General features: G+C 44.4%; 1 long non-coding RNA gene across 1 annotated transcript; it reads right to left on the bottom strand.

The window, feature by feature from the left end:
- Window positions 1–2,391: 2,391 nt before the first annotated feature.
- On the bottom strand, window positions 2,392–3,771 carry LOC120940934. The gene is made up of 3 exons (XR_005749490.1): window positions 3,394–3,771; window positions 2,526–2,758; window positions 2,392–2,430 (listed from the first exon to the last, which is right to left on the bottom strand). It is a non-coding gene; the product is annotated as an uncharacterized LOC120940934 (long non-coding RNA).
- Window positions 3,772–19,435: the final 15,664 nt, after the last annotated feature.

Below are 19,435 nucleotides of genomic sequence, written 5' to 3'. Positions count from 1 at the left end.
CTGTAGTTTGGGAATTTCAAAATGTCTTGGAAGCAAATAAACCTCCAACCCAGAGTCCGGGTTTTGTGGAAAACCGCCTGGGCAGTGGCGGCTGGTGCTCACATTTTTTTGTTGGGGGCACAAACAAACTGAAAAAAAAACATCAATTGCAGCCCCTGTGCCCATCAAACGCAGCTACTGTGCCCATCAATTGCCGCCACTGTGCCCCCAAGCACAGCCACTGTGCCCATCAAGCGCAGCCACTGTGCCATCAAATGCCGCCACTGTGCCCATCAAACGCAGCCACTATACCCATAAATTGCCATCATTGTCCCATCAAATGCAGCTACTGTACCCATCAATTACTGCCACTGTGCCCATCAATTGCTGACAGTGTGCCCATCAATTGCCGCCACTGTGCCCATTAATTGCTGCCAGTGTGCCCATCAATTGCCGCTACTGTGCCCATCAATTTCTGCAAGTGTGACCATCAATTGCTGCCAGTGTGCCCATCAATTGCTGCTACTGTTCCCATCAATTGCTGACACTCTGCCCATCAAATGCTGCCAGTGTGTCCATTAATTGCTGCCAGTGTGCCCATCAATTGCCGCCACTGTGCCCATCAATTTCTGGCAGTGTGCCCATCAATTGCTGCCACTGTGCTCATCAATTGCCGCTACTTTGCCCATCAATTTACTTTGCACGTGTGTAGCGCGTGGGACTTTGGAGTATAGATTATGAACGGATAAAACATTTTTTTTCCTGGATTGGGCACTGTAGTTTGGGAATTTCATAATGTCTTGGAAGCACATAAACCTCCAACCCAGAGTCCGGGTTTTGTGGAAAACCACCTGGGCAGTGGCGGCTGGTGCTCACATTTTTTTGTTGGGGGCACAAACAAACTGAAAAAAAAACATCAATTGCAGCCCCTGTGCCCATCAAATGCAGCTACTGTGCCCATCAATTGCCGCCACTGGGCCACCAAGTGCAGCCACTGTGCCCATCAAATGCAGCCACTGTGCCCATCAAACGCAGCCACTGTACCCATAAATTGCCATCATTGTCCCATCAAATGCAGCTACTGTACCCATCAATTGCTGCCACTGTGCCCATCAATTGCTGCCAGTGTGCCAATGAATTGCCGCTACTGTGCCCATCAATTTCTGCCAGTGTGACCATCAATTGCTGCCACTGTGCCCATCAATGGCTGCTATTGTGCCCATCAATTTCTGCCAGTGTGCCCATCAATTGCCACTACTGTGCCCATCAATTGCTGCCAGTGTGCCCATCAATTGCTGCCAGTGTGCCCATCAATTGCCGCCACTGTGCCCATCAATTTCTGCCAGTGTGCCCATAAATTGCTGCCACTGTGCTCATCAATTTCCGCTACTTTGCCCATCAATTGCTGCCAGTGTGCCCATAAATTGCCGCTACTGTGCCCATGAATTGCTGCCAGTGTGCTCATCAATTGCCGCTACTGTGCCCATCAATTGCTGCCAGTGTGCCCATTAATTTCTGACACTCTGCCCATCAAATGCTGCCAGTGTGCATCGCCCGCCCGGCACTTACCTGTCTCGGTGGCGCAGCGGGTCACGGTGGCGGTGTCCTCCATGCTCCTTCGAGGTCTTCTCCCGTCCTCTCTTCCCATCCTCTGCTATGATTGGATGCCTGATAGGTGTCCAATCACAGCACCTGTCGTTTCAGCCAATCAGGTGACAGGTAACAGAATCGAGCACCTGATTGGCTGAGAGGTGGTTCAGTGTTAGGAAATCGAATATTCATTTGCTTTCATAACACAACGCTGAGTGAACTGCGAGCACCCAGCATGGCGCCCGCTGTTCACCTTTTTGTATGCCTATTAGAGCCTATGGCTCTAATCAGGTGTTTCCAAAAAATACCCCGCCGCTGTAATTCAGGCTTCCGGCGCCCGAAAAGGGTCCAGGCACCTGAATAGGGGGTGGCAGCAGCAATGCATGAATCTATCTATGGTGATAGAGGGGTGGCAGGAGAGAGGGTGTGACGCCCGTGCGCCCCTTATGGACGCACCACCACTGCAGCTGGGTGTGCGTCCAGTTGCGCACAGCCCTTATAATGATGGACTGGGTGAGAGCTCAGGGCAGTTGCTGCCATTTGGAGACAGACTCCTGTCAGGGTAATGAAAAAAGGAAGGGTTCCCCAGTGGGGTTTTTAGGCAGCAAAAATTATATAAACAATTATAAAAACGTACCAATTTGTTGTAAAAAAGTAAAAAAATGTATTTAATAAGTACAAAGTCGTAAAATAATGAACTCTGGTACAGTTTATGCTGAGGACACATACATATGAGAATATAGCACCAAAATTACATGACACTGATCAACATGAATGGCTGATCTTCAGGTCAAGTTGTTCCTGACGCGTTTCGACCCCCACATATGGGTCTTCTTCGGAGGAAAGGGTATATGATGCAAACTATAACAGAGAGTAAATATATGGTAATAAAATACATAGATACATAGTACAATTTAAGTAAAAAATTAATTTAAAGTATATAGTTATCAACTCACAGATTGTGTTTCTCAGTTCTATTTGGACCAGAGTAAGGTTATAATCCTGAGGATCCCTAGTTACTTTTCTCCATACGGGTGGTTAGCACCCCCAAAAAGGCCTCAACGATGCCCCACAAGTGTGGCCTGCAGGGACCCACAGTATAACTGGGAAAAAATCCAAAAGTCCAGTCAGAGAGTGCGGGCCGGACAGGTGGAGGGGGAGCCCAGCAAAGCAATTGCCAGAGTGATGCCTATTAAGAAATTCAAATATAAAGTAGTTTTAATACCAAAACCTATATGTTTAAAGTATAAAGATTGATTGACTTGTTGTACAAGTAGATGGCGCTAGACATGCACATTATGCTCATTATAATGATGCATATATAAAATGGGACTGTGATATGTCATAGGAATTTTAAATTAATATAGATATGCACAGGATATTTTAAATGTTGTATGAAATCATGAATTAAGATTAATAACAATATCAAAATTATATAGAATGGTGAATTCAAAGAGAATTATATGTGTAGCAGGGCGATAAAGATTACAATATAGGACTAATAGTGGGTTGAGGTGCCAAAAAATATATGATAATTATAATTGAATAGTGAAAGATATATATATATAATTAGTATAATATAGTGAATATAAATAGTTAATTCGTTAAATAAAAAAAAAAAAAAAAAAAAAAAAAAAAAAAAAAAAAAAAAAAAATAATAATAATAGTGTGTAATGGATGGGTGTGAGTAAGCATGTGCTAAAATAATTAAATTCATGTGAAAATAATTGTATATAATGTGATAAAATAGTAAGGATATTGGGATTAGTGCCAATGGGGTGAATAATGTTAGAAAAAGACAATGTAAAGGATAGTAAAAAATACCTTATTAAATGTTTAGAATATGAGTATGGAAGCGATCTCCAGAGAGAGCAAGAAAAAGCGTATCTGGAGGGGAAATATTATTATTGATTAGATTTAGTAGGCATAGGAAGGATAACTTTGTGCAGGATTTGAAAGTGCAGCCTTACCCTATGTGTGGTGTGTCCAGCATAGTATTAAGATAGGATCACAGGCAGGTGTCAGGTATACACCCAGTCTATTTAAATATGTGCATGTCAGGTGTCAAGGATTTGGCAATCACTAATTGGCAAATGAATGCTTTGCTTGGGACATCCCCTCCCACATCTAGAAGTCCGCCCCCCCTATCCCAGCTGGAGCAAAGAATTAAGGTCAGATGACCCTCCCAGCTGTGGGTTCCTCAGCGTCAGTGAGGGAAAAAAAAAAAAAAAAAAAAAAAACCCCAGCCCTCTGCTGCGGTCGCGAGTGCCGCAGCAGCGTCACAAGCGCGCGCAATGCGCATGCACGCGCGGGACGCCCACGGCACCAGGGAACGTCACTGACGCCGTCAGTGGGGAGGAAACATCTCCACAGTGGCGAGAGTGTCGCCATCTTGTGGAGGGTAAAGAGAACACAGAGCCCTGAGTCTCCCCCTCCCCACTGAGAGGCCATAGAGGGAGCATGATAAAGAGGTACCTAGCGGGGAAGCGCCACCCAGCGGAGCTGTAACAAGGTCCTACAGGATAAAAGGATTAAACAAAAGATAAATAATAAAAATTGGTATATATAAAGGTGGAATATAAGTAATGCTAGAAATGGACATATATATGCCCATTAGAGCAAAAAGTGTATATATAATTGTTTATAACCAAGCAAACAATTGATAACAATAAATACCAAAAGGTATATATGGAACCCATGTTGGATATATGGTTATAGAGATTTCATGAGTATTTGGCAGTGCAGCAGTGGGTAGATACGCAATATGCTTAAATATTTTGTTACGGGCATTTGTCAAACCCGCATGAACAAAAACAAGCAAATGCTAAGTACAGCCACACAGTGCCAATGCTCATATATTATACTTTCCTATGTCCATAGGGGGGATAGAATAGGTGTTTAACCACCGGAAAATTATGTAAATGAAGGACGGACACAAAGGGGGTAGGGAAAGTGCTGCTCACCCCTGTAAAGGTAATGAAAAAAGGAAGGGTTCCCCAGTGGGGTTTTTAGGCAGCAAAAATTATATAAACAATTATAAAAACGTACCAATTTGTTGTAAAAAAGTAAAAAAATGTATTTAATAAGTACAAAGTCGATATATATTATATATATATATCTTTCACTATTCAATTATAATTATCATATATTTTTTGGCACCTCAACCCACTATTAGTCCTATATTGTAATCTTTATCGCCTGCTACACATATAATTCTCTTTGAATTCACCATTCTATATAATTTTGATATTGTTATTAATCTTAATTCATGATTTCATACAACATTTAAAATATCCTGTGCATATCTATATTAATTTAAAATTCCTATGACATATCACAGTCCCATTTTATATATGCATCATTATAATGAGCATAATGTGCATGTCTAGCGCCATCTACTTGTACAACAAGTCAATCAATCTTTATACTTTAAACATATAGGTTTTGGTATTAAAACTACTTTATATTTGAATTTCTTAATAGGCATCACTCTGGCAATTGCTTTGCTGGGCTCCCCCTCCACCTGTCCGGCCCGCACTCTCTGACTGGACTTTTGGATTTTTTCCCAGTTATACTGTGGGTCCCTGCAGGCCACACTTGTGGGGCATCGTTGAGGCCTTTTTGGGGGTGCTAACCACCCGTATGGAGAAAAGTAACTAGGGATCCTCAGGATTATAACCTTACTCTGGTCCAAATAGAACTGAGAAACACAATCTGTGAGTTGATAACTATATACTTTAAATTAATTTTTTACTTAAATTGTACTATGTATCTATGTATTTTATTACCATATATTTACTCTCTGTTATAGTTTGCATCATATACCCTTTCCTCCGAAGAAGACCCATATGTGGGGGTCGAAACGCGTCAGGAACAACTTGACCTGAAGATCAGCCATTCATGTTGATCAGTGTCATGTAATTTTGGTGCTATATTCTCATATGTATGTGTCCTCAGCATAAACTGTACCAGAGTTCATTATTTTACGACTTTGTACTTATTAAATACATTTTTTTACTTTTTTACAACAAATTGGTACGTTTTTATAATTGTTTATATAATTTTTGCTGCCTAAAAACCCCACTGGGGAACCCTTCCTTTTTTCATTACCTTTACAGGGGTGAGCAGCACTTTCCCTACCCCCTTTGTGTCCGTCCTTCATTTACGACTCCTGTCAGGGGACCTGGTTGTTTCTTTCAGACACTGCATCCCTTGTAAGGGAGACTTCTTGCCCAAAGGACTGGGAAACCAAAGGTGGAAGGAAAGAAAATTGCTCAATTTCCCCTTCAACACAGTCAGTGTTGATGGGGGAATGCCTCTGGCAGCGCTATTGTGTTCTGCCAGCAGAGGGCGCAAGGAGCCTTTCTGGTCAACAGAACACAATGATCGACTTCAGTAAAATCAGCCTGCCAATAGATGGATAAATCTTGGCCAGTCCCTGCTGATCCAGCTACATTTTCGATCCATGTATGACTGGCTTTAGTTTCTTCAACATATAGAAGCAAGCCATTGGGGTTAATTTACAAAAACTGGAGAGTACAAAATCTGGTGCAACTCTGCATAGAAACCAATCCGCTTCCAGGTTTTATTGCCAAAGTTTAACTGAACAAGCTAAAGTTAGAAGCTGATTGGCTACCATGCACAGTTTCACCAGATTCTGAGGGCTCCAGCTTTAGTAAATCTACCCCATAGTCTGAAATTTTGTTTCTCACTCTACTCTACTTTGAAATGGTGTATCTAAGAACAAACAGCCAATCTCTGTAAATGGATTTTATTTTAATTATTTATAATAAACTGTTGGGCCCAGATTCTTGTACAATGGGCGTATATCTGCGGCGGCGTAACGTATCCGATTTACGTTACGCCTCCGCAACTTACACGGGCAAGTGCTGTATTCTCAAAGCACTTGCTCCGTAAGTTGCGGCAGCGTAGCGTAAATCACCCGGCGGAATTCAAATTCGGCGGGTAGGGGGTGTGTATCATTTAAATGAAGCGCGTCCCTGCGCCGAACGAACTGCGCATGCGCCGTCCCTAAAATATCCCAGTGTGCATTGCTCCAAATGACGTCGCAAGGACGTCATTGGTTTCGACGTGAACGTAAATGACGTCCAGCCCCCATTCACGGACGACTTACACAAACGACGTACCTTTTTAAAATTTTGACGCGGGAACGACGACCATACTTAACATTGGCTGCGCCTCATATAGCAGGGGCAGCTTTACGCCAGGAAAAGCCTAACGTAAATGTCGTAAATTTACTGAGTCGGCCGCGCGTACGTTCGGGAATTCGCGTATCTAGCTAATTTGCATACTCAACGCGGAAATCAACGGAAGCACCACCTAGCGGCCAAAAAAAAATTGCAGTTTAGATCCGACGGCGTAAGAGACTTACGCCTAACTGATTCTAAGAATCAGTCGCATAGATACGACGGGCCAGATTAGGACTTACGAGGGCGTACATGGCGCTGCGCCGTCGTAAGTCCTTCGAGAATCTGGGCCTTGTAGTTTACCTTGTAATATTTCACTGTAGAGCATGTAGGTGTGTCTTTGTCTGTGTGTTTTTGATCCGGTCCAGTGCATTCTCCCCCCTTTTTTTCTTAACCTTAAAGTGGAAGTAAACCCTCCTATTGTTTTCAGCCAAGGAATCTGCCATCTTGGCCTCTGTTTAATCTGCAACTGCCACAATGCTGCACATGTGATCAGTTATGAAACCAGCCATTGGATGGTTTGACAGTTTGGTTGAGAGCACAAGCAAATGTGACATCTAGCAATTTCGGCATGCCGGGAATGTTAACTGTTTTTTTAAACTATCAAATAGATGGGTTTACTTCCGCTTTAAATAAGGACACGTGTTCCAGTGCATTCTTGGTGCGGTTAGGTGCGTTTTAATGCATTTTACCATGTTCCAGTACTGTCCAGTGCAGAAAAAATGCAGCATGTTCTATTTTCTTTTCTGGAAGTGGAACTCATTGGAACTTACTGCACTGATGTGACTGCCATTGAAAATCATATAACCTTCTATCCATGTGCTTTTGTTGCAGAACAAAATGCACAGGAATGCATGTGGTGTGAACTGGCTCTTTATTGTTATTATTATTTAATACTGGTATTTAGGTATTCAGGATGACAATTTACACAGCACTTTCCATATTGTACATTTACATCAGTTAGGGTTGCCACTTTTTCTTCAAGCCAAACCCAAACACTTTAGCGGCGCAGGGCAATTTATAAAAAACCTGGGACACCTTTGTTTCCCCAAGGAGGGTAGTAATGTGGCACGCATATCGCACGGTGGGCAAGTGTGCCCAAAATGCTCTTGCTGACACCCAGTGATGACGAACCTGTCACCCAACAGCCGCCCGCAGCTCCCGGATGGCAAAAGATTTGTGTGTGGCTTGTGATTTATTACTTGGGGAGCCACAGCCTGGTCTGAATGATGTGTCCGGGTTTCAGGCGGACCGAAACCCGGACACATAATTCAAAACCCAGACTGTCCGGGGTGAATCTTGGACAGGTGGCAACCTTAACATCAGTCCCTGCCCTCACGGAGTTTAATCTAAGATTAACATTTTCTGTATGGAGTTTGTGTGTTATATTTCTGTTTAGTTTTTCCTTCCACAAAACAAAATATACAGGTGGGTTGAATGGCTTCCAGCCAGGATTGGCTCCAGTGTGTATATATCTGGTAGTGATATAAAATTGTGAGAGACAGGGACTGATCTGGTTTGTTCTATGAACTCTGTATAGTTTAACCTTACATGTCAGTACCATACAAATACAGGAAATAAAACCTTGACCTGTTATTGCTATGACAACAGCAGACACATTTTCTTTCCTCCCATTTCCTTCCCCTGCTATAGCTGTTAACAAGAAAAACTATTGCTGACGGGAAGTTCCATATTTTGTTGAGTGTTCATTTGTGTCATTAATCCCTTCATGACAGAGAGTAAAACAAATCCTAATGCCCAAACACAGTTTTGCAAGTTTGACCTGTGTACATAACATTGCAACTACTCGGTGCATCCAAATGAATCATTCTGTGGGTATTGGGCATTAATTTGGTGGTAAATAGTGATGGATATATCCTGATTTTTTATTATCAAAGAAAAGCTGTCACAAAATAAGGCCTGATGCGTCCTGGTTCACTGTTTCAGTTCTAGTTTCAGACCAAATTTGGGGTTGAATTCGGACCTGAAACGGACCAAAAGACACACAGCGTTTTTGTGCAAAACACACCGGGCCCACTGTGGAGAATCTCCTGTATTTGTTTGTGGGGAACTCTCATCCAATTCACAATGGTGTGAACCCAGCCAAAAACACAGTTGGGTTGATTTACTAAAACTAGAGTGCAAAATCTGGTGCAGCTCTGCATAGAAACCAATCTGCTTCCATTTTTTTTTTGTCAAAGATCAATTGAACAAGCTGAAGTTAGAAGCTGTTTAACCCCCCTGGCGGTATTCCCGAGTCTGACTCGGGGTGAGATTTCCATACCAAAAGCGGTAACCCCGAGTCAGACTCGGGCTTGCCTCGCTGCAGCCAGAGACAAAGTTACTTACCTTGTCCCTGGATCCAGTGATGCCACCGCGCTGTGTGAGCGAGCGGGACCTCACTCGATTCACACAGTGTCCTCCTGTGCCGCCGATCTCTGTTCCCTGCGAAGTTACGACGCACGGGAGCGGAGAACGGCGCCAAATTCAAAAACGTAAACAAACACATTACATACAGTATACTGTAATCTTATAGATTACAGTACTGTATGTAAAAAATACACACCCCCCTTGTCCCTAGTGGTCTGCCCAGTGCCCTACATGTACTTTTATATAATAAAAACGGTTCTTTCTCCCTGCAAACTGTAGATTGTCCATAGCAACCAAAAGTGTCCCTTTATGTCAAAAATGGTTTTAGATCAGCTAGAAAACAGCGATAATAAATTATAATCACTTGCAGAATTGTGCGATAGCAATTTGTGGGGAAATTCGTCATAAACAATAAAAATAATGACAGCGACAATTCTGCAACTGAGCAAATTTCAGTGATTTTGAGTTGATTACATTATTGAATAATTTTTATTATAATTATATTATTACTTGTTATAATTATTTATAATTATTTATTATATTATAATTTATAATTTTGTTTTTAAAAAAATGTCATACCCGGGATGCCTATTAGACTCTTGTTTGGTCAGATTTAAGTGAGTTATTCCAAAAAATTACAGACCTACAGTATAAAACACCAAATTTCCTTGCAAATAATGGTACCGCTTTCAGCATCTTTTTTCTGAAAGAATCATACCGCCAGGGAGGTTAAATACCATGGACAGCTGCACCAGATTTTGAACTCTTCAGTTTTAGTAAATCAGCCCCACTGACACTAAGGCTGCATTCACACCTGATGCCGCGTACACACCATCACTTTATGTGATGAAAAAAAACGACACTTTCTGTGAAGTAAAAAATGACGTTTTTGAAACTTCAATTTTCAAAGACGAAGTTGCCTACACACCATCGTTTTCTCACAATGTTCTAGCAAAGCGAGGTTACGTTCCACCACGTTTTACCATTGAAGCTCGCTTCATAAGTAGCTTCTGGGCATGCGTGGATGAAAAAAACGTCTTAGAAAACGACGTTTTTTGCTACACACGGTCAATTTCTGTGAAGTAAAAAGTGCACTTTTGAAAAACGACACATAAAATTGAAGCATGCTTCAATTTTTTTTGGTCGTTTTTTACAAGACATAAAACGACGTTTTCCCCCACACACAGTCAATTAAAGTGACGTTTTTAAAAACGTCATTTTTTTTCATCACATAAAGTGATGGTGTGTACGCGGCATGAGCGTTTTGTAGCCTGAAGCCTGAAGCTATAAAATGCTAGAGGGGAAAAAATACATTATTCTCAATGGAGATGGTTCACATCTCCACTCCAAAACGCCTGAAGCCGAACCCTGAAGCTCAAACAAGTTGCGAATCGGGCTGATTTGGGCGTTTCTGAACGTTTGTATTTCCATAGAAACTAATGGAAACGCTCGATTCAAGCGTCTAGCGCGACAACGAACGTTTCTATGGGCGTTTTGTCGCTTTAATCTGTTCTGTGAAATAGAACATTTAACCAGGAAGAAGATAAAAACAATCTACAACCATAGCAACAAGTGATGAAAGAGATGATCATTTTTCCTATTGGCTAAAATAAAAAACGCCGAAGTTCTAAAACGTTGGACAACGCTGTATGCAAACGTGCAAATACGTGTGACAACGCGCGACAAAACATGCGACAAAACACCGGAAAAAACGACCGAAAACGCTACGCTCAGGTGTGAATGCGGCCTAACTGACACTGGGGTTGATTTTCTAAAGGCAAATCCACTTTGCACTACAAGTGCACTTGGAAGTGCAATCGCTGTTTATCTGAGGGGGAAATGCAAGGAAAAAAAAAAAAAACAGCATTTTAGCTTGCACATGATTGGATGATAAAATCAGCAGAGCTTCCCCTCATTTCACTTCTTCCCCTCAGATCTACAGCGCCTGCACTTTCCGCGATTTTGCCGACATTTGTGTTTTGCGTCTCTTATGCTTTTTTTGGGGGGGGGGATTTGTTGTTGGGCAGATTTAAAAAATGCAAAACGCAAATCATGGCAAAATTGTGGCAAAAACACACTACATGCTTTTCTGAAGCTTCTCCATTGAAGTCCAATGAACAAAAAAAGCAAAACTGTGCTCCATTGGACTTCAATGGAGAAGCTTAAAAAAGTCCATGACCCTTTCCAATAATGCAGAGGCACAAAAAAGGCATTGATGTGAGCATGTTCCATAGGAAACCATGCACTCGGCAGAAGGGTATAGTGAACTGCAATTACATGTGTATACTGAAGGCTAAAGTTTGCAGTTAGTTTCCCAGAAGTGACATAAGTCTCCGGTTGTCAATGAGGAAGAATTTATGGCTGGATAAAATTGCATTGTGTGTACAGGTGATACTTGAAAAATTTGAATATCGTACAAAAGTTCATTTATTTCACTAATGCAACTTAAAAGGTGAAACTAATACATGAGATAGACTCAATACATGCAAAGCAAGATAGTTCAAGCTGTGTGATTTGTCATAATTGTGATGATTATGGCTTACAGCTCATGAAAACCCCAAATCCACAATCTCAGAAAAATTCTAGGCTCAAAGTGTCCCACTCTAATTAGTTTATCAAGCCATAACAACTGCAAAGGGTTCCTGAGCCTTTAAATGGTCTCTCGGTCTGGTTCAGTAGGAATCACAATCATAGGAAAGACTGCTGACATGACAGTTGTGCAGAAAACCATCATTGACACCCTCCGTAAGAAGGGAAAGCCTCAAAAGGTAATTGCAAAAGAAGTTGGATGTTCCCAAAGTGCTGTATCAAATAGAAAGTTATGTGGAAGGGAAAAGTGTGGGAAAAAAGGTGCACAAGCAGCAGGGATGAGCACAGCCTGGAGAAGATTGTCAGGAAAAGGCCATTCAAAAGTGTTGGGGACTTTCACAAGGAGTGGACTGAGGCTGGAATCAGCGCATCAAGAGCCACAACACACAGACGGATTCTGGACATGGGCTTCAAATGTCATATATCTCTTGTTAAGCCACTCCTGAACAACAAACAACGTCAGAAGCGTATTACCTGGGAAAAAGAAAAATAGACCTGGTCTGTGGCTCAGTGGTCCAAAGTCTCTTTTCTGATGAGAGAAAATTTTGCATCTCATTTGGAAACCAAGGAGCCAGAGGAAGAATGGAGAGGCACACACTGCAAGATGCTTGAAGTCCAGTGTGAAGTTTCCACAGTCTGTGTTGATTTGGGGAGCCATGTCATCTGCTGGTGTTGGTCCACTGTGCTTCATTAAGTCCAGGGTCAACTCAACCGTCTACCAGGAGATTTTGGAGCACTTCATGCTTCCTTCCGCAGACAAGCTCTATGTGGATGCTGACTTCATTTTTCAGCAGGGCTTGACACCTGCCCACACTACCAAAAGCACCAAAACCTGGTTCAGTGACCGTGGGATTACTGTGCTTGATTGGCCAGCAAACTCGCCTGACCTGAAACCCATAGAGAATCTATGATGCATTGCCAAGAGAAAGATGAGATGAGACTGAACAATGCAGAAGAGCTGAAGGCCGCTATTGCAGCATCCTGGTCTTTCATAACACCTCAGCAGTGCCACAGGCTGATAGCTTCCATGCCACGCCACATTGAGGCAGTAATTGCTGCAAAAGAGGCCCAAACCAAGTACATGCATGCTTATACTTTTCAGAGGTCTGATATTGTTCTATGTACAATCCTTGTTTTATTGATTGCATGTAATAAATAATAATTTTCTGAGATTGTGTATTTGGGGTTTTCATGAGCTGTAAGCCATAATCATAACACTTATGACAAATCACAGCTTGAGCTATCTTTCTTTGCATTTAATGAGTCTATCTCATATATTAGTTTCACCTAAGGTGACCAGATTTTTAAAATTAAATCCAGGGACATATTTTTTTTTACTAGTAATGGCGGCAATCAGTGACTCTCTGCCCCCAGCAGCCGCAGCCCGCCTCACAGCCTGTCAAGTCTTATGCTCTGGGCCCCGGCTACTACTGGGTGGGGAGTGGAGGAAGATCACTCCGCCAGGGTAGAAAAGGAGATAAGCAAGCAGGCGGCTGGCCGGGACTTGAGCCAAGGCAGAAGAACATGCTAGCGGAGTTGGATGGACATGCACCCGAAACTGAAGAAATATTCCCTCTGCTCCGACCAGCACATGATCATAAGAAAGGGGCACAGATAATGGGGGAAATAGACCCCCCTAACCTAGTAGGAGCGGTGGAGTGGGGGGTGTGTAATTCAGAATTTTAGAAAAATTCTGCACTGACTGTCTTTGAAATTCCCCCAGCCCCTGTTCAAATCCAATCCGGGGACAAAACCGAGACAGACTTGGTCCGGGGACAGTGTCCTCAATCAGGGCACTGTCACCGGAAACCGGGGATGTCTGGTCACCCTAGTTTCACCTTTTAAGTTGCATTAGTGAAAAAGCTTAACTTTTGCACAAATTCAAATTTTTCGAGTATCACCTGTTAGGCCGCGTACACACGATCAGTCAAAACCGATGAAAACGGACTGAAGGTCCGTTTTCATTGGTCCAAACCAATCGTGTGTGGGCCCCATCAGTCAGTTAACCTTCGGTCAAAAAATTTAGAACTTGCTTTAAAATTTAACCGATGGACTGATAACCGATAGGTCAAAACCGATGGTTAGTATGCAAAAGCATCGGTTAAAAACCCACGCATGCTCAGAATCAAGTTGGCGCATGCTTGGAATCATTGAACTTTGTTTTTTCTGCACGTCGTTGTGTTTTACGTCAACGCGTTCTGACACAATTGTTTTTTAACTGATGGTGTGTAGGCACATCAGACCATCAGTCAGCTTCGGACCGTTCTCATCGGATGGACCGATCGTGTGTACGCGGCCTAATGCCGCGTACACACCATCACTTTCTGCGAGTTTTGAAAAACGTCAAATTTAATTGACCGTGTGTGGGCAAAAACGTCATTTTATGTCTTCTGAAAAACGACCAAAAAAAATTCAAGCATGCTTCAATATTATGTGTTGTTTTTGCCCGACGGCGCTTTTTGTGTCCTAAACATTGACTGTGTGTACGTAAAAACGTTGTTTTAAGCACGCGCATGCTCAGAAGCAAGTTAGGAGACGGGAGCGCTCGTTCTGGTAAAACTAGCGTTCGTAATGGAGATAGCACATTCGTCACGCTGTAACAGACTGAAAATCACGAATCGTCTCTCACCAAACTTTTACTAACACGCAGCAACACGATATCAGCAAAAGAGGCAGTCTTCCACATGGAAACGACCCTTTATAGTGATGTCGTGCGTGATTGACGGAACTGCGCTTTGCTAGAGCGTTGGGAAAAAGTGATGGTGTGTATGCTACGTCGTTGTTCAAATTGAAGTTTCAAAAATGTTGTTTTTTTCAATCACAGAAAACGTCGCAGTTTTACATCGCAGAAAGTGATGGTGTGTACGCGGCATAAGTGTTGGTTTGTGGTGTGGAATCCAAAGAAGCATTATAATGTTTGAGAAAACCTCAGACGGTCAGCCTAACTAAAATATGCATTTTAGTTAAAGGTGTATCTTCATTTGCTGGGTCAGACCACAGGTTATTATGTAGCACCCTCGTCTTAGAAATAGGACTACAGGTACATTTTGTTATGCTGGGTGGTAGCTAACCTGGCTAATTTGTAGTGTTTAGTGGTCAAATGACTTATGTTCCATTTCTATTCCGTTGTGGTTCAATTGTCAGTAGGTGGCATTGTTGCCTTTGACATTAGGGGCCAGATCCACAAAAGAGATACGCCGACTTAACTCGAGTTTTCTAAATTTACACGGCGTGTATCTTTGCGCCCGATCCTCAAAACGAGAAGCGCCTGAAATTCCGGCTTTTCCGTCCTACCTAAAATAATTACACCGGCGCATTCTCGGGCGCAAATTACGCTAGGCACGCCGCTTTTTTTGATAGGCAAAGATGCAAATGAGGGAGATAGGGCGATCCACAGAATTAAGTGTGTGCGCCGTAGATTACGCCCTGTGCGCACCTGTTAGTTTCCCGGTGGGAATTTACACTTTATAAAAGCAGCCCTAATTTTACACATGCCGTCTGAATGTCTGCTGAAGCAACACCATTGAGGAAGAGCTCAGCACACACACACTTTCAGGACTACAATCTGTCTGCCAAAATGCCAGGACCATCAATGATCCTAGCTGCATTAGTGTCTATAGAGGCGCAAAGAAGGAGGAGGGCACAGAGGAGGAGGAGGAGGGCACAGGAGAGGGTATACCGCCCACGCCAAGATGTGTTTGGCATGCCTGCTTCTGAGGTATTCCGCAACTTCAGATTTAACCGTGAGGCCATCCTGGAATTAACCACAATCCTTCAGGATGATCTCACCAGCCCAACACAACGCTCCCATGCACTGCAGCCACTCATCAAAGTACTGGCAACTCTGCATTTTCTTGCCACTGGCTCTTTCCAACGCACAAGTGGAGGCGTGGCTGGGATGGCACAATCCTCCATGAGCAGGTGTGTGCACCAAGTGGTCCCTGCAATCCTGCGGCGCATGGGAAAACAATTTCAAAAACCCACCCAGGAGGATCAGCGTTTGAAGACCATGACAGACTTCTATCACATTGCCAGATTCCCACGCACCATCGGGGCCATTGATTGTACCCATGTGGCACTACAACCCCCCCATGATACTGAGCACATGTTCCGGAATCGTAAAGGCTGGCATTCCATAAATGTGCAGGTGATCGTAGATGCCCATGGCCTCATCTGGCACGTCTGTGCTAAATTTCCGGGATCCTGCCATGACAGCTATATTTTCCGGCAGACCCAGATCTCCAGAGATTTGGACCAGAACATGTATGGAGACAGCTGGCTGATTGGTGAGTGACATGTGTGTCAGGTATGTCCCCCCCATGATGCTGACATCACAAGGGGCACATGCATGACTAATATCCTCCTGTCTTTTCCCTTACAGGTGACTCTGGATATGCCCTGGGACCTCACATGATGACCCCATTCAAGAACCCCCAAACCCCAGGAGAGCAACGCTACAACCAGGCGCACATACGTACCCGGGGAGTGGTTGAACGTACATTTGGGCTTATGAAGTCCCGCTTCAGATGCCTGGATAAGTCTGGGGGTACACTGCTGTATTCCCCAGACTTTGTGTGCCACATAATTGGGGCATGTTGTATACTTCACAACTTTGCCCTGAGAAGGGGACTGCATATTGACTTATGTGATGACCTGACCCCCGACCCAGGCAATACCCCCCCAACCAACTCTACCGGTCTGCTGAGGGCACAGCAGCCAGGAGACGCCTTGCAGAAGGCATTTTTTCCCATTAATCGTACATGAATAATGTCACAATAAGAATGTATCTTTTCCCTGTAAATGCACATCAATAAAGTCACAATGATAATGCATGAATGCACACCACTGTGGTCCCTAGCACAGACACATCACATGCACATCGAATTGGATTAGATCCAAGTCCCCCCCCCCCTTTGGGACTTGGGAGCAGTAACGCCACGCCACGGCTCCAATTATGTCACTGTGCATTCATACACCATTCAGGAACCTGGGATTGCACTTCTCCCTGGTCCTGGGGATCCCTACTCCACCAAAACTGAGGGTGACACCCTTAATTTATCAGGAATGCCACCCCCCCACATTCACACATCATTCACACACATAAATCAAATCATAAGTACAGAAGACCAAATTAAATAATAAAAAAAAAAAAATGCATAAACAAAAAAACAAAAGTATCCCTGCTAATTAATTAGCGGCGGCGATTGCTACGCCTTGGCTGGGCAGGGGCACGGGCAGGGGCACGGGCAGGGGCACGGGCAGGGGCACGGCCACGGGCACGGCCACGGGCACGGCCACGGCCACGCCGTCGCGGAGGATGTCCATTGGGGGGGTGAGCTGGGGAAGGAGGAGCCTCCTGGGGGGGGTGAGCTGGGGAAGGAGGAGCCGCCCCTGCTGGCCTGCCCTCCATGGCCCCTGCAATTCGAGTGAGACAGGCAGTGAGGGCAGCCGCATTGGCCTGGCCAGACCTAGTATTGTCCTGCACAGCCTGGGTCAGGGCACTCAGCTCATGGGCCACGCGTGTTGTGGCGGTCTGTATGTTGTTCAAACATGTAATGACCGCCGTTGAGTTGGTGGCCACATCACCGAGTGCCTCCATCATTTCACCCTGGCTGTGCTCCATCTGGGTGATTTTGTCAAGTATTTTCCCAAGAGTGCGGGTCTGCCGGGCATTGTCCTTCACCACACTGGCCGACAGACGCTCGCCCACAGCCACGGTCTCCTGGGTTGGCCCCCTGGCTGCCGCTGAGTCTTGCGGGCCTGGAGGAGGGGAGAGAGTGACCCTTGTGACTGGAGGCCTGTTGGGGGAGAAGTGGGAGGGGCTACCCCTGATGGTGGCCTGACTGGTGCCAGCCTCAGGGGTAGCCTCAGGGGAAGACTCAAAGGTCATCATATCAGTGGCCAGGAGGACTTCCCGGCCAATCTGCATATTTTCGTCCTCCTCCCCCTCATCATCCTCCTCCCACTCATCCTCCTCCCCCTCAACCTCCTCCCCCTCAACTTCCTCATGAGGGGAGGTTTGGCCAATCCCCTCCCCTGGGGAATCCTGCCCTTCTTGGGACTCATCATCAGCCTGTCTTGGGGGTGGTGCAGCAGCCTGGCCCGATGGGCCTGCAACCTCCTGGCCCGATGGGCCTGCAACCTCCTGGCCTGCAACCTCCTGGCCATCTGTGGAGGACACAAAACAATCACATGTTTGAGGAACCACACACTTGGCACATCTTCCCTTCCCCCACCCACACATGCTAATCAACAGAGATTCCAAAAAAAAACGTACCTGTCCTCCTCGGAACATCTGACGTATAGCCAGGCAGGCCCACCACCTGCTGTGGGTGGAAACACTGGGCCACTGCCCATTCCTCCTCCGTCAGTCTGACTGGGCAGGGTCCCCCTCCTCCAGTGCCCCTGGTATGGGCGTCGATCCTTGCCATCTTATTCCGGACGACGCTCCTCAGATCATTTATTTTTTTCTGTATGCCAGCGGGGGTCCTGGTCTCCCCCCCCCCCCGCCGCATTGATCTGGTCCGTGATTTTTTTAATAAGCTGCCTCCTCCTGGCCGGGGTGGTGTTCTGGCTCTCAGGGCCATACAGAAATCGCCCATATTTCACAATGCCCCGAGCAAGAATTTGCTTCTCTCCCAGGGTGAAATTAAGCTTCCTGCGTTTGGGGGGCATCACATACACCACCCAGCAACAACAAACACACCCGACAAACAATCTAGAATACACACCCAAAAACCAGACAAAAATATACACCACAAAAAACTAAAACAAATATAAACACACAAGGACACAGCTAATATAAATTCCAAAACAAACAAACACGCACAAACAAAAAAACAAAAAACAAACACCAAAAAACAATCAGCAAAAACACTAACAAACAAATTAAATAAAGACACTTCGCAAAAACAAACAACAACTAGACTCTCCAACTCCTCAAACACTTTTCTCACAAACACAACTTACCAACACACAAACAAACAGAGCAGAAGCAAATTGCTCATGGAAGGGAAACAATGGGATATACTTTTGCAAGGGAAGTGTGTGTGTGTGGGGCTTTTTAGACACAGGGCGATCCTCAAACTAAGTACACTTGGCCTTTTACCTATCTCACTGATTGCGCCTAGACCAGTTCTGCACATGCCCAGTGAGGTCCCGATTCGTGTGCGCATGCGCAGTACGGCCGGCGCCTCATTTGCATGGGGTCACGGCTCATTACAATGAAGCACGCCCACTTCCTTCCCACTTGCAAAAACCCCGCCTTACGCCTCTGAATTTAAGTTACGCTGGCGCAAATTTAGACGCAAATGCGCTGTGGATACGGCACTTACGACACCAACTTAGGGCAACGTAACTAAAATGACATAAGTTAGGACAAACTAAATTTGCACCGCTGGCTGAGGATCTGGCCCAGTATACTTAATAAAAAAAAAAAAAAAAAAACATTTATTTTAATATTGCAAATTGTACTGTATGTGACAATTACAGTATTAAACAGATACACAATGCTATGCTCAGAATGCAGTACCATCTGCAGGCTGAAGGCCTATTTTGTGAATAAAGCCTCCAACTTACAAGTGATCACTACTGTATGTCATAAATGACAACTCTGATTGGTTCCTGAGCTATCAGTGACACTTGGCTCTGAAAGGTACCAACCATCATGAACATGTCCTTCTTGTCAAAGAGAGTATGCA

This window comes from Rana temporaria, chromosome 5 (genome assembly GCF_905171775.1).
Source record: "Rana temporaria chromosome 5, aRanTem1.1, whole genome shotgun sequence".
In the NCBI taxonomy this organism is placed as follows: Eukaryota; Metazoa; Chordata; class Amphibia; order Anura; family Ranidae; genus Rana; species Rana temporaria.
This window is presented reverse-complemented; position numbering and strand designations above follow the sequence as displayed.